Source organism: Ailuropoda melanoleuca, chromosome 3 (genome assembly GCF_002007445.2).
Source record: "Ailuropoda melanoleuca isolate Jingjing chromosome 3, ASM200744v2, whole genome shotgun sequence".
Taxonomy (NCBI): domain Eukaryota; kingdom Metazoa; phylum Chordata; class Mammalia; order Carnivora; family Ursidae; genus Ailuropoda; species Ailuropoda melanoleuca.
Window position 1 is genome coordinate 84,530,057 of NC_048220.1, and position 10,714 is coordinate 84,540,770.

Sequence of the window (10,714 nt, forward strand, 5' to 3'; positions counted from 1 at the left end):
TCCTAACTGATCTTAACCAAATTTCAATAATTTCCCACATATTTCTCCTTACAGATACATAGTATTTCATCCTTCCTTAACTTTTGGAAGCCTAGAAATACTCTAGAAAAAGTAGAAATAGAAAAAGTTAAAAATAACGCCAGCAGTAACAGGGTCTGAAGTTTGAAACCCCTTTTCTGGGTGCAACAGCCAACACCAAACGACTACGCCACTCTGCTCTATTAAATTTGTTATTTCTAGCGGTAGAAGTGACTAATTATGCACAAAAGGGCTACATGCTAAAAATTCTACAACTAGAAAAAGACTCAGATTCAGTCAGCCTTGTTCAGCGTATACACCGCCAATCGAAAATGCAAAGTAATGTTCCTCAATCTAACAGGGACATGGTGGGAAAAACACATTCGGACAAGCCCATGAAGACGAGTAACACTGTGGCGTATCATTTCCCTCCCATGATACCTATTTTATGACTAAGAACCATTACTATTTTCCCAAAAGTAACTAATTTCTTTCTCTGAGTGATATACACTTATTTTTGGAACTGCACTGTCTTACTGTAATGCATACTTATGATAGTGTTCTGAATAATATAAGCTTATTGTAGAAAATACAGAATAAAGAAACAAAATCTCTGATAAGTTAGCCACACTGAGATAGCCATCATGTTTTGGTAATTCCTTGCAGACATTTTTTATACATATCATATGAATAAAAAAATAAAGTTGATATCATACTCTGTATTTTAATTTTCTGTTTTTTAATTTTTTTTGCGCTTACTTCATGAGCATTCTACATGGCACTAAATATTCATCTTGCGTTTATAACAACACCTTTAATGTTTAAATTATTTTCAGTTTTTCACCATGATAAAGAATGTATCCTTGTCTACCATCTTTTCCCTCAAAGCTGTATGAAGTATAAATGACTGCACCTGGCATCTTAAGGTACCTAAGAACTTGAGAAGCACTAAAAAATAACTTAGTGAAAGATGACCTGGAAAAGAAAACTGCTCTTCGAACTGGTATTAGAAATGTAAGGGAGGCAACAGGAAAAAAAAAGCGGTCGTTGGAAGCCTCCTTAGCTATTTGACCCTTCAGTCTGCTAATGTCACAGACAGATCTAGTCTAAGGAGAGCCCCAGCTTTGAGGGAAGAGATTCCGTAGGCCTAGCATGACGCCGGGCACGGGACAGTGGCGCTCCGGCCCCGGCCCTCCAGCAGTCTGGGCACCACCAGGCCGTACGTGCTGCTGGAGCCGTTTCCTTCCCGGCGTTTCTCTGCGCTGCCTCTGCCGCCCCTCAGGCCTGAGCAATCACCGTGTTCCCCAGGGGATAGCTGACATGGACTGTTCTCGTATAACTGAGTACCAAGTCATCTTTCTTCCCTTCAATAGAACCCTCACCATCACTACTCGTCCTTTACCCCTAACAAGCATCCTCCCCAAAAATAACACGTTGCTTTCATAGAATTCTAATTCTTAATAACAAACCATCTCCAACTCGTGAAATAGAAAGCAACATTTAGGTCAAGTTGCCACAAACATGATCTGGGTTTAAAACGTGGTCACTTTATAAAATCAAAACGTCCTAATTGCGTGAGAGCTGGATAGGATCTCTAAAAAAGACCCACCATTTTTAACCACTCCATACAGATGAGGAAACAGGCCCGGGGTCGGGGGGCAGATACCCCGCCCAGGTTGTGTGACTGGTGCTGGTGGCAGAAGAAAAGCCGCAGGACCAGAGCAGGACTGCACTCCTGGGCACCGGTCTGCCAGCTCCCTCTCTCTACTTTACCACTCTCTGTTGGCTAGGCTCCCCTCAAAGTACACCAACCAATGCCTCACAGAACTGTTCTTTGAGGCCCTCCTCCTTCCTCTAAATGCAAACGTTCCCACGGATGCTGTGAAGTTCTGCCCCACAAGGACCCTGTGGGACTCTGGACCACGTGAGCAAGAAGGCTGTGGAGGCCTCGCAAAGTCTTTAACAGGCAAAGACACAGGAGAGATGGGGAAAGGCATCTCAAGATGTTTGGTCTGGGAACTGGGCTAGATGCCTGCCTACGAGTGCAAGCCCCTACTACGAGCCGTGGTGGAACGTCCTACCTCAGCTCTCACGACACTGTGCTCTGTGAATACTATACACATTTTACGGAAGAGGAAGTGCGAACCGGAAGTGCTGCTCCCAACTGACCCTTACCTACCTGGCCAAAGAGGAGGGAGGCTGGTCTTCACACTCCCGGCCAAGCCCACCCAAGCCGACACTGAAAGCATACAGTGATGGGCCTAATACAGGACTTGTGCTGGGCAGAATAATGCCCCTTCCCAAGATGTGCACATCCTATCCCCACACAATGCAAGTATGTTACCTTCTGTGGCAAAGGGACTTTGCTGGTGTGATTAAGTTAAGGATCTCGAGACTGGGAAACCACTCTGGCTTATTCAGGGGGGCCTGATGTAATCACAAGAGCCCCTACAAGAGAAAGAGGGAGGCAGGAGAGGCAGAGTCCAAGGCACAGAAGTGAGACAAGCAGAGACTGGGGTGATGTGGGGCGGTGAGCCAAGGAGGGCCTGCAGCTTCTGGAAGCTGGAAAAGACAAAGAGCCTCCAAAAGTAACACAGACTCATTTTAGACTTCCAACCTCCAAAACTGTAGGAAAACGTGCTATTTTACAACTGCTACCTGTGTGGTTATTTGTCATAGCAGCAATAGGAAACTAAAACAGCACTATTTCCCCTACTTGGAAAGGATTTCAAGTAAGACTATAACCTGGCATAAGAAATACCAACTAGCCTTGATAACCTGTCTCTGCCCCTTCGAATTTCAAAAACACAAAGCCTAATCAGGAATGCCATATTAACATTCTTACAAAGACAGCTGACCTCAAGCCAGGTAAAATTTTAATTATTAACTGTGACTCCCATGTTTCAATTAGACAAGCCTTTTCATGCATGAACCTTCAAGCACACTTCACTTTCTCTACTCTAAATAAATCAACTAGTTTCTATAACCAGGAGTCCTACTTTCATTTTTTTTTCTTTTTAAAAATCTGTGTCCTGGTCGTGGGTCGCGCTTCACGGAGATCCTGGGAAAGAGAAATGGAGGGGTGTGTGTCTAACCTANACCTCTCTCCCCATCAGCATCACGGGCACGCTGCATTTTGTACCTGGAGCTGGCTAAGAGAGGAGGCTGCAGCTCACCTGGGCCTCTGACCCTGCAGCCTCCTCCAAGGCGAATGTGCCCACATGGCCTTTGCCACCACGTTGGGAGGGTTCCCTGGGGCATGCCCCCTTTCCACCAGCTGGCTGGGCCATGGCCCTGACTACTTGGTCAAACCACCGTGTCCTGGGCGCCCACTGGCTGGTGGGCAGCACTGGTCCCCGCATACTGGGGACAGCTGTTCGAGTCAGAGGGTTGGGGGTACCGAAGCCACCTCGGGCACCTTTGTGGGCAGGAAGCCAAGTGTCCAGGGATGGGAGAGGAAGGAACCGGTTTGGTTTGCTCGCAGTCTGGTTCAGCCATAAAGTGCACAGCCATCTGGAGGTTTGCGGTTCCTGGGCTTGCTCCTCACCCCGCCCAGGGTGAACCTGGTCAAAGATCAGACACCTTTATAGAGAGCTGTTCCCAAACACAGCTGAGCACATGGTTCTGGCAGTTTTATGACAGGTACTCATCACCTAGGAATTTCTGCAGAGAACACTGGATGAAGCCATTATGTTGTACAACTTTATGATGATATTGGAGACGGCAAGAATGATCAAGAAGCCAAAATGGTTCAAAAGAAAGTTTCAGAGAGGGGCGCCTAAATGGCTCACTCATTTAAGCATCCGACTCTTGATTTCGGCTGTGATGATCTCAGGGTTGTGAGATCGAGCCCCATGTTGGGCTCCGTGCTAGGCGTGGAATCTGTTTAAGATTCTCTCTCTCGGGGCGCCTGGGTGGCACAGCAGTTAAGCGTCTGCCTTCGGCTCAGGGCGTGATCCTGGCATTATGGGATCGAGCCCCACATCAGGCTCCTCCGCTATGAGCCTGCTTCCTCCTCTCCCACTCCCCCTGCTTGTGTTCCCTCTCTCTCTGGCTGTCTCTATCTCTGTCGAATAAATAAATAAAATCTTTAAGAAAAAAAAAAAAAAAAGATTCTCTCTCTCCGTTCCCCTCTGCCGCTCCCCTCACTCTTGCTCTCTTCCTCTCTCTCTCTCAAAAAAAAAAAGTTTCAGGGAACAACATATATATCTTTGGATTATAGAAGTAGCACGGATAAGGAAAAATGCCATACCTTCAAGGGACAGATGGCACAGGATGCCAAAGAACGTGGTCAAGAATGTGTGAGTTGACCAGCTTTATCACACCGGAAGCAAGTGAAGGCTGCCGCGTCGAGAATCAGAAGCCATCTGCGGGGAGGCTACTCCCTATGCGTGTCTACCCGAGGCTTGGACAGTTACGCGCAACGGCTGAAACGTCTGCAGAAATTCGGAGAGGCCATGAAGAGAGGCAGGAGGGGTGGCCCATCACAGCCACAGGGGAACTAAGTGAAGAGCTTCCCCCACAGCAACTTCCGAGCCACTGACCAGCGGGTTTGGTAACTGCAGGTAACTGGTCAACGCAAAATGCTACGGTTTACACCACGTCATCCTGGCACATTTCTGATGCTCAATGGATTCAGCTTTCATGATCTGAACTGAATGAATAGGGGGTGCTGAGGAGGGACAGAGGCTGTAAGGGTCCAGAACAGAGGCATGACAGGGAAATGACTGGTGAAGGGGACCTCCTTGTATCCTTAAATAGCTGTAAGGAGCTTCCTGAAGTTTCACCAATTGAGGTGTTAATTATGACTTAAGAATCTTTTCCATGAGTAATTTCAAAGAAAAATTTGTATTTTAGAGGTATTAAAATATTTTTTTGTAGGAGAAAAAAAATAGTGAGATTTTAAAAAGTTTTCTGTGGTTGACGGACATCATTTTGCTATCAGAAGAAAGCCAAGGCTTTATCACTTAAAGATAAACTCGCTTGCAATGAATTCGGGATGTGCCTATCTGGGACCGTTAATTATTAGAGAATTAGACTGCATTTAAACGAGTCACTTCTAAAGAGATTATTTTACAAAAAATAAAAAAAAAAATAAAAAAAATAAAAAAAGGGGACAGAAATAATTGCTTCGGAGGAAAATAACTTAAAATTCAACCTCTTGGCTAAGGTTTTAGATAAATATAGTCTCAGAGAGCCTTGTCAAAATAAATTTCTGTCTTTTTATTCATTCATTCACAAACAAAATTACTTTATGCATTCACTATCCACTGAAGGCCTCTCTTGTACCCAACACTGGCTTGATCGTGGGTTGGAAAGACCCAACACACAGTAAACAGTAAGCTGAAAAACAAACATACTTTAATGAATGCATTCCAAATTTCCCCCAAAAACTTGTAGACATGCTTCACACATACAGCTTATTGTGTACGGACATGACTCAGATGTGCTCTTAAAGTCTTCAACTGAGTTACCAGATCACCAATCCTGCTGAATGACTCTGTTTTCCAAATCTATACACTTCTCAAAATAACCATTATTTCAATGGAGTAAGCCTGCTCTGAAATCCATAATAACCAACTCACAGAGTTTAGAAGCTTTTTTTTTTTTTAAGATTTATTTTTAGGGGCACCTGGGTGGCTCAGCTGGTCGGCTCTGGTCATGGTCCTGGGGTCCTGGTTTGGAGCCCTGAGTCAGGCTCCCTGCTCGGCGGGGAGTCTGCTCCTCCCTCTCTGTCTGCCTGCTGCTCCTCCTGCTTGTTCTCTCTCTAAAAATAGATCTTTTTTAAAAAAAGATTTTATTTATTTATTTGAGAAAGAGAGACATAGCAAGCACGTGGGGGGAGTGGCAAAGGGAGAGATACTCCTAAGCAGGCTGCACGCTGAGCGCAGAGCCGAACTCGGGGCTCGACCTCACGACCCTGAGATCATGACCTGAGCTGAAACCATGAGTTGGACGCTCAACCAACGGCACCACCCATGTACTCCGAGTTTATAAACTTTTAAAGCCCAAATGAGTGCCGTGACAAAGACCTTCTCCTCATAACACAGTAATACATTACTGATTATAGGCCTACTGCAATGTTCGTGAACTCCATCTTTCCCCAAATCATCATTTAAAGAACACCACAATCTTTATGAACAATTCCGGGAAGACATTTCTGCCTTCCTTGTAGGTTAGATGTCACACAGTCAGCGTACAGCTACGCAAGGGTGAAGACCACCCCCTCGTTCCTCGGCCCAGGACCACCTCCCACCACATATAAGCCTCATGGCTGCTGAAGTCTGCACCAATTAGACTATGTTGATCAGTTTTGCTTCCAAATAAGTTCACGGAACGAGCTCGTGAGCTGAGCCCGAATTCCTGGCTCCAAGCTGTACCTTTCCAACTGTCCTGTGACTGGGGATCCCTGGATGGACGGAAGGAGGGAAGCGGTGAGTACTGGGTCAGGCGACTGTCTGAGCTCACATCCCAGATCCACCAATGGCTCTGTGGCCTTGTACACACTAGCCCACTGCTCCAAGTTCCGGGAGCTTTATCCACAAAATGAGGACACTACTTCACAATAACCCCTAACTTAAGAACCATGTGTCCTTCGAGCTCTCCTTGGATTGCTATCCCATCTAGGCCTCACAGCAGTTCAGGCTCCCAGGTGGGTAGCGAACTTGCTCGAGTAAGCAGGGGTGCTAGAATGTGAACCTAACTTGTCTGGCTTCAGAACCCGGCTCGCTGGAGAAGCAGCAGTTGTGACCAGGAAAGTATTTCCCTGGAGATTCGGATTCAGGCGAGCTGTGGTGGCGTCTAGCAATTAGATGTTTCAGAAGCACACCAGGGGTATCCTATGATTAGGTGAGTCTGGGAAAATTATGCTGGAAAAAACATAAAAATAACAAATAAATAAAGACTCAATCCCCTGCCAGTTGAGGGAAGCTGCTGACCCTCTTGGAGGGCCAGGACAGATATTTAGATGACCCCCTGGCTGTTCATGCTGACTGCTGGGCCTCTTCTTTCTGGCAGGTTCTTGTTAAGGCTAGCTCCCTGCCCTGTCGCCTGGTCCTGTGAGCACCTGCCCTGACAACCTTTGGAATGAGAACTGGACTGGACCGAACGCACTGTGGACTGGAGTCCTGATTCCGTCACTTCCTCTCTAGGCATGTCCCTGGGTGAGTCACTTCACATCTCTGAGCCTCCATATTTTTATCTACAAGATGGAGGAAAGAGTTGGCTCACAGAGTTGGTAGGATTAGTAAGCTGAGGTGTACGAGACAGCTTTTAAACCTTTATTAATTGTAAAATGCTAAACAAAGGCAGGGCACATGTCTAACAAGCCAGTTCCCCATGAGTGGGGGCTCCTGGCCTCACTGGCTGAAGTCCTGCCCGTAAATGCAGTCGCTGGTGATGGCGGTGGTGATGGGGTCGGGGGAGCAATGGACTGGCGCTTGGCTGCCTGAAGAAGAGGATCAGAAATGTCTAACAAAAATCACTTTTTTTCCAAGATAAACTTCGTTTTCCAACTTTTAGCTACATGCCAAGAAAATGCTTAAACTGGCAAAAAAGTTTTTCTTCCAAAATTTTGCAGGTAACAGGTTAGCAGAGAATGTGCTTTTCATCAGGACTTACTAACAAAGACCTTTAACCTTGGCTAAAAATTAACAATGGAAATTAAATTATTAAACTGGAAACTTGCTGGTGATTGAAACAACTTTGAGAGAGGTTTGAAAGAGGTAAGAAAGCCTGGTTGCCCTGGTTTGCTTAGTTAGGGCCAGGCAGGTGCGACACACCCTGCCAACATCACTATCTGGGGGACATGACTGAGTGCCCATTATGTGCCGGACACTAGGCTTTCCTGGCATTATTAATGCCAAATCCTCATTTCAGTCCTCCAAGAAAATGTCCCTTGTTTTGTAGAGCTGCTCAGAAAAATCAAGTATCACCCCAAGATGGCAGAGCCTGGAGGTGCTGCTTCTGTCTGACTTTCTGCCATGCTTCTGACCCTTGGGAGGCCAGGGGTGATGTGGCGGCCAAGGGCAATCACCCTAACTCGAGGAGCCTAAATAGCACATTTACTAATTCATTTGGCTTTGGGTTGGTTGTCCACGCACCCCATTCCTTTCTCATGGGTGTGGCCACACAGGAGATCAAATTATAGACCAGAAAGTTGAATCCTGGGCAAAGAACTAGACTCCTCCAAAGTGAATTTCCACCCATCAATGGCTTTCTGTTGCACACTCTCCTCTATTCCAGGTGGCTTTTCTAGAATCAAGAAGACATGGAGAATTACTGCCTTCTTCCTGTCTCCCTGCTGGCATCCTCCTCACCCCCTACCTCCCAACCCACAATGCAGACCCTACTGCTGGATTAACTTGAGAACATCCCGGTGACAATACAATCATCGGCCGTATTCCAGCCCTCAAGATCAACTTTGGGCTTGGGTTTCTTAATTTCTTACGATGGGTGAAGTTGTCATCCATTTTTTAAAAAAAATTCTATTGGTTTTTACTCAAGATGGTGGCATCAGCCTGTAAAAATGTTAAAATACCACCAAACTGTGGTATTTTGGATGTATTCAGTTGAGTATTTTACTACGTTAAAGAGTCAAATCAGGTTACATATAATGTCTCTGAAAACATTTGACGAAGTAATAGTTAACTAAAAACTTCGTAACTTTGAACTTCGTATAATTACGTATAGGTATGATACTTATTCTAACTTAACAATTTTTCACATTGTAAGTCAGCCCCCCCTTTTTTTATGACGTATTGCTACTGATTTCTTACCTTTAACCTCACACAAAAGGTCTGTTCCATCCATGATTATACAACTAAATACATCTGATCACTGCTTGTACAGTAGGGTGGATATAGATGCCATATTTTATTCTAAGATACTGGAGAGCAAAAAGTTTGGATGATAGACAGGCTCTTAAGGTCACCGCTGCTCGGGCTGTCCTCTAAGCTTTCTCCCCAAGAAGTAAAGAGGGGGAAGGATGCTTCCTTCCAGTCGGCACCTCTCTATACCCATCCACATGAGATTTCATAAAACTTCTACAGAGTATTATGAGCATTCTAGATATCCGAATGACCCTGAAGGACAGCCCGCCTCTGCTATACACGTTCCTCTCTGACAACTCCAACCAAAGATATTGTCCCTTTCCCGAAGGCCCATGGGCTTAAAAACCTGCAAACTCCATCTAACACTGGAATTCATACTTAGAGCAATTATATGTAGGGCTAGGCTAGATAGGAATGGATAGATGTTTCCTTCCAAACTGTCATTTTTGCAGGCTAGACACTGGCAGTCCTAAGGGGAGAAAGGACCTGCTGAGGTCCCAGAACTTCTTGGTAGAGCCTCCACCCATCCTCCCAGAGTTCCCCTCTCATATATCTTCTATGTCAAGTCTGAGTCCAGCACCGTAAGAGCTGCAAAGCCTCCTTATTTACCTGAATACCTATTATAATGCCTGGAAACGGGGAAGGACACTGGAAAAGGAAATCAAGAGGTGCCCAAGTCAAAATCTAGAGGGCAAGGCAGAAGAAGAGATTATGAGTTTGAGCAAAGTACAGACAAAATGCACTGGCGGTTCAGAAGGCGGTTGTCCACAAAGTGCAGTGCCTGAGCTCTGAAGTCACTGAGAAGTAGGCTTTTTCATTGCACTCGGCAAATACTCACTGAGGGTCTACCTGTACAGGCAATTGTTGGATGCAGGGAGGGATAGGTGAGCAAGACAAAAATAGGCCCTGGTCACAAGATGAGAAAAAAACGAGCAAGGAAACACAGTGAATTTCAACTGATGACAAACGCTATTTAAGAAAAATCACAGGGGTAGTCTAACAAAGAATGCATGCGGGAGGGGGCACTTTTAGGCAACACAGTCAAGGAAAGGCACCTTTGAGCAAGTAACATTTAAGCTGAGACTTGCCCTTGCTCTACAGACGGCCAACTGTGTGACCTTGTGCATGTTACTCAACCTCTCTGAGTACCAGCTTTCGCATCGGGATTATGAAAGCAAAACCAAGAACCTCACAGGGCTGAAAGAATGTAAAAGTCAATGGACCTAAGTCACCTGCATACACACTTTAGCGGTGCCATGGTTGTCATTCTGGGAAGGTTAGAGGCCTGTGACATGTGGGAAAGATCAGGGGAGCACGGAGACGCAAGGTCGGTCCAGGACCACTCTCCCCCCTATCTCCTTCCTACCAGACTGCGGGTTCCAGGGCAGGGGCCAGGTGGTCTCCTCTCTGACCCCGGGGCCCCACTCTGCGCCAGGAAGAGAAGCCCAGAGCTAGCAATGTGGGGGCACGGGGGTCGGTAACACCCGGTCACCAGGCAATCCCTCGCGCCCGTAGCGCGGTGGCCTAACCCCGCGGCAGCCATTTTGGGCGTCCTCACCGCGGGGACTTTCGTCACGCGGCCGCCGGGCACAGCGTGGCAGGGCGCGTGCCGGCGTGGATGGGTGAGCTCCTTCCCATCCGGGGCGAGACGCACTCCACCACCGGGGCTCAGCGGGAACGTCGGGGGGCAGTAAGGCGGCTGCAGTCGGGGAACCTGCCAGGCAGCCGGAGGGCAGGGGTAGCCAAGGTGCAGGGACCCCCGGCCGGAATCCCCAGCACGGCGCGGGGGCTCCCGATCTCCCCCCGGGGGTCTCCGCGCCGCCGGCCCGCGGGCGCACGCCCCCGCCCCGGCCCTCGCCCCTCCG

General features: G+C 47.1%; 1 protein-coding gene across 3 annotated transcripts in view; it reads right to left on the reverse strand.

The window, feature by feature from the left end:
- The window catches only part of SFXN1 (sideroflexin 1), a 36,223-nt gene extending 25,686 nt beyond the window's left edge, over positions 1 to 10,537 (reverse strand). The window contains exon 1 of one of the 3 annotated variants that reach the window (XM_019802282.2): positions 10,408 to 10,537. The gene's annotated coding sequence lies outside the window, so the exon portion shown is untranslated. Of the gene's footprint in view, positions 1 to 3,436; positions 3,458 to 4,270; positions 4,450 to 10,407 lie in introns of those variants that run through there. The other 2 variants (XM_011228102.3, XM_034656725.1) reach the window with 2 other exon arrangements.
- Between the last annotated feature and the right edge of the window lie 177 nt (positions 10,538 to 10,714).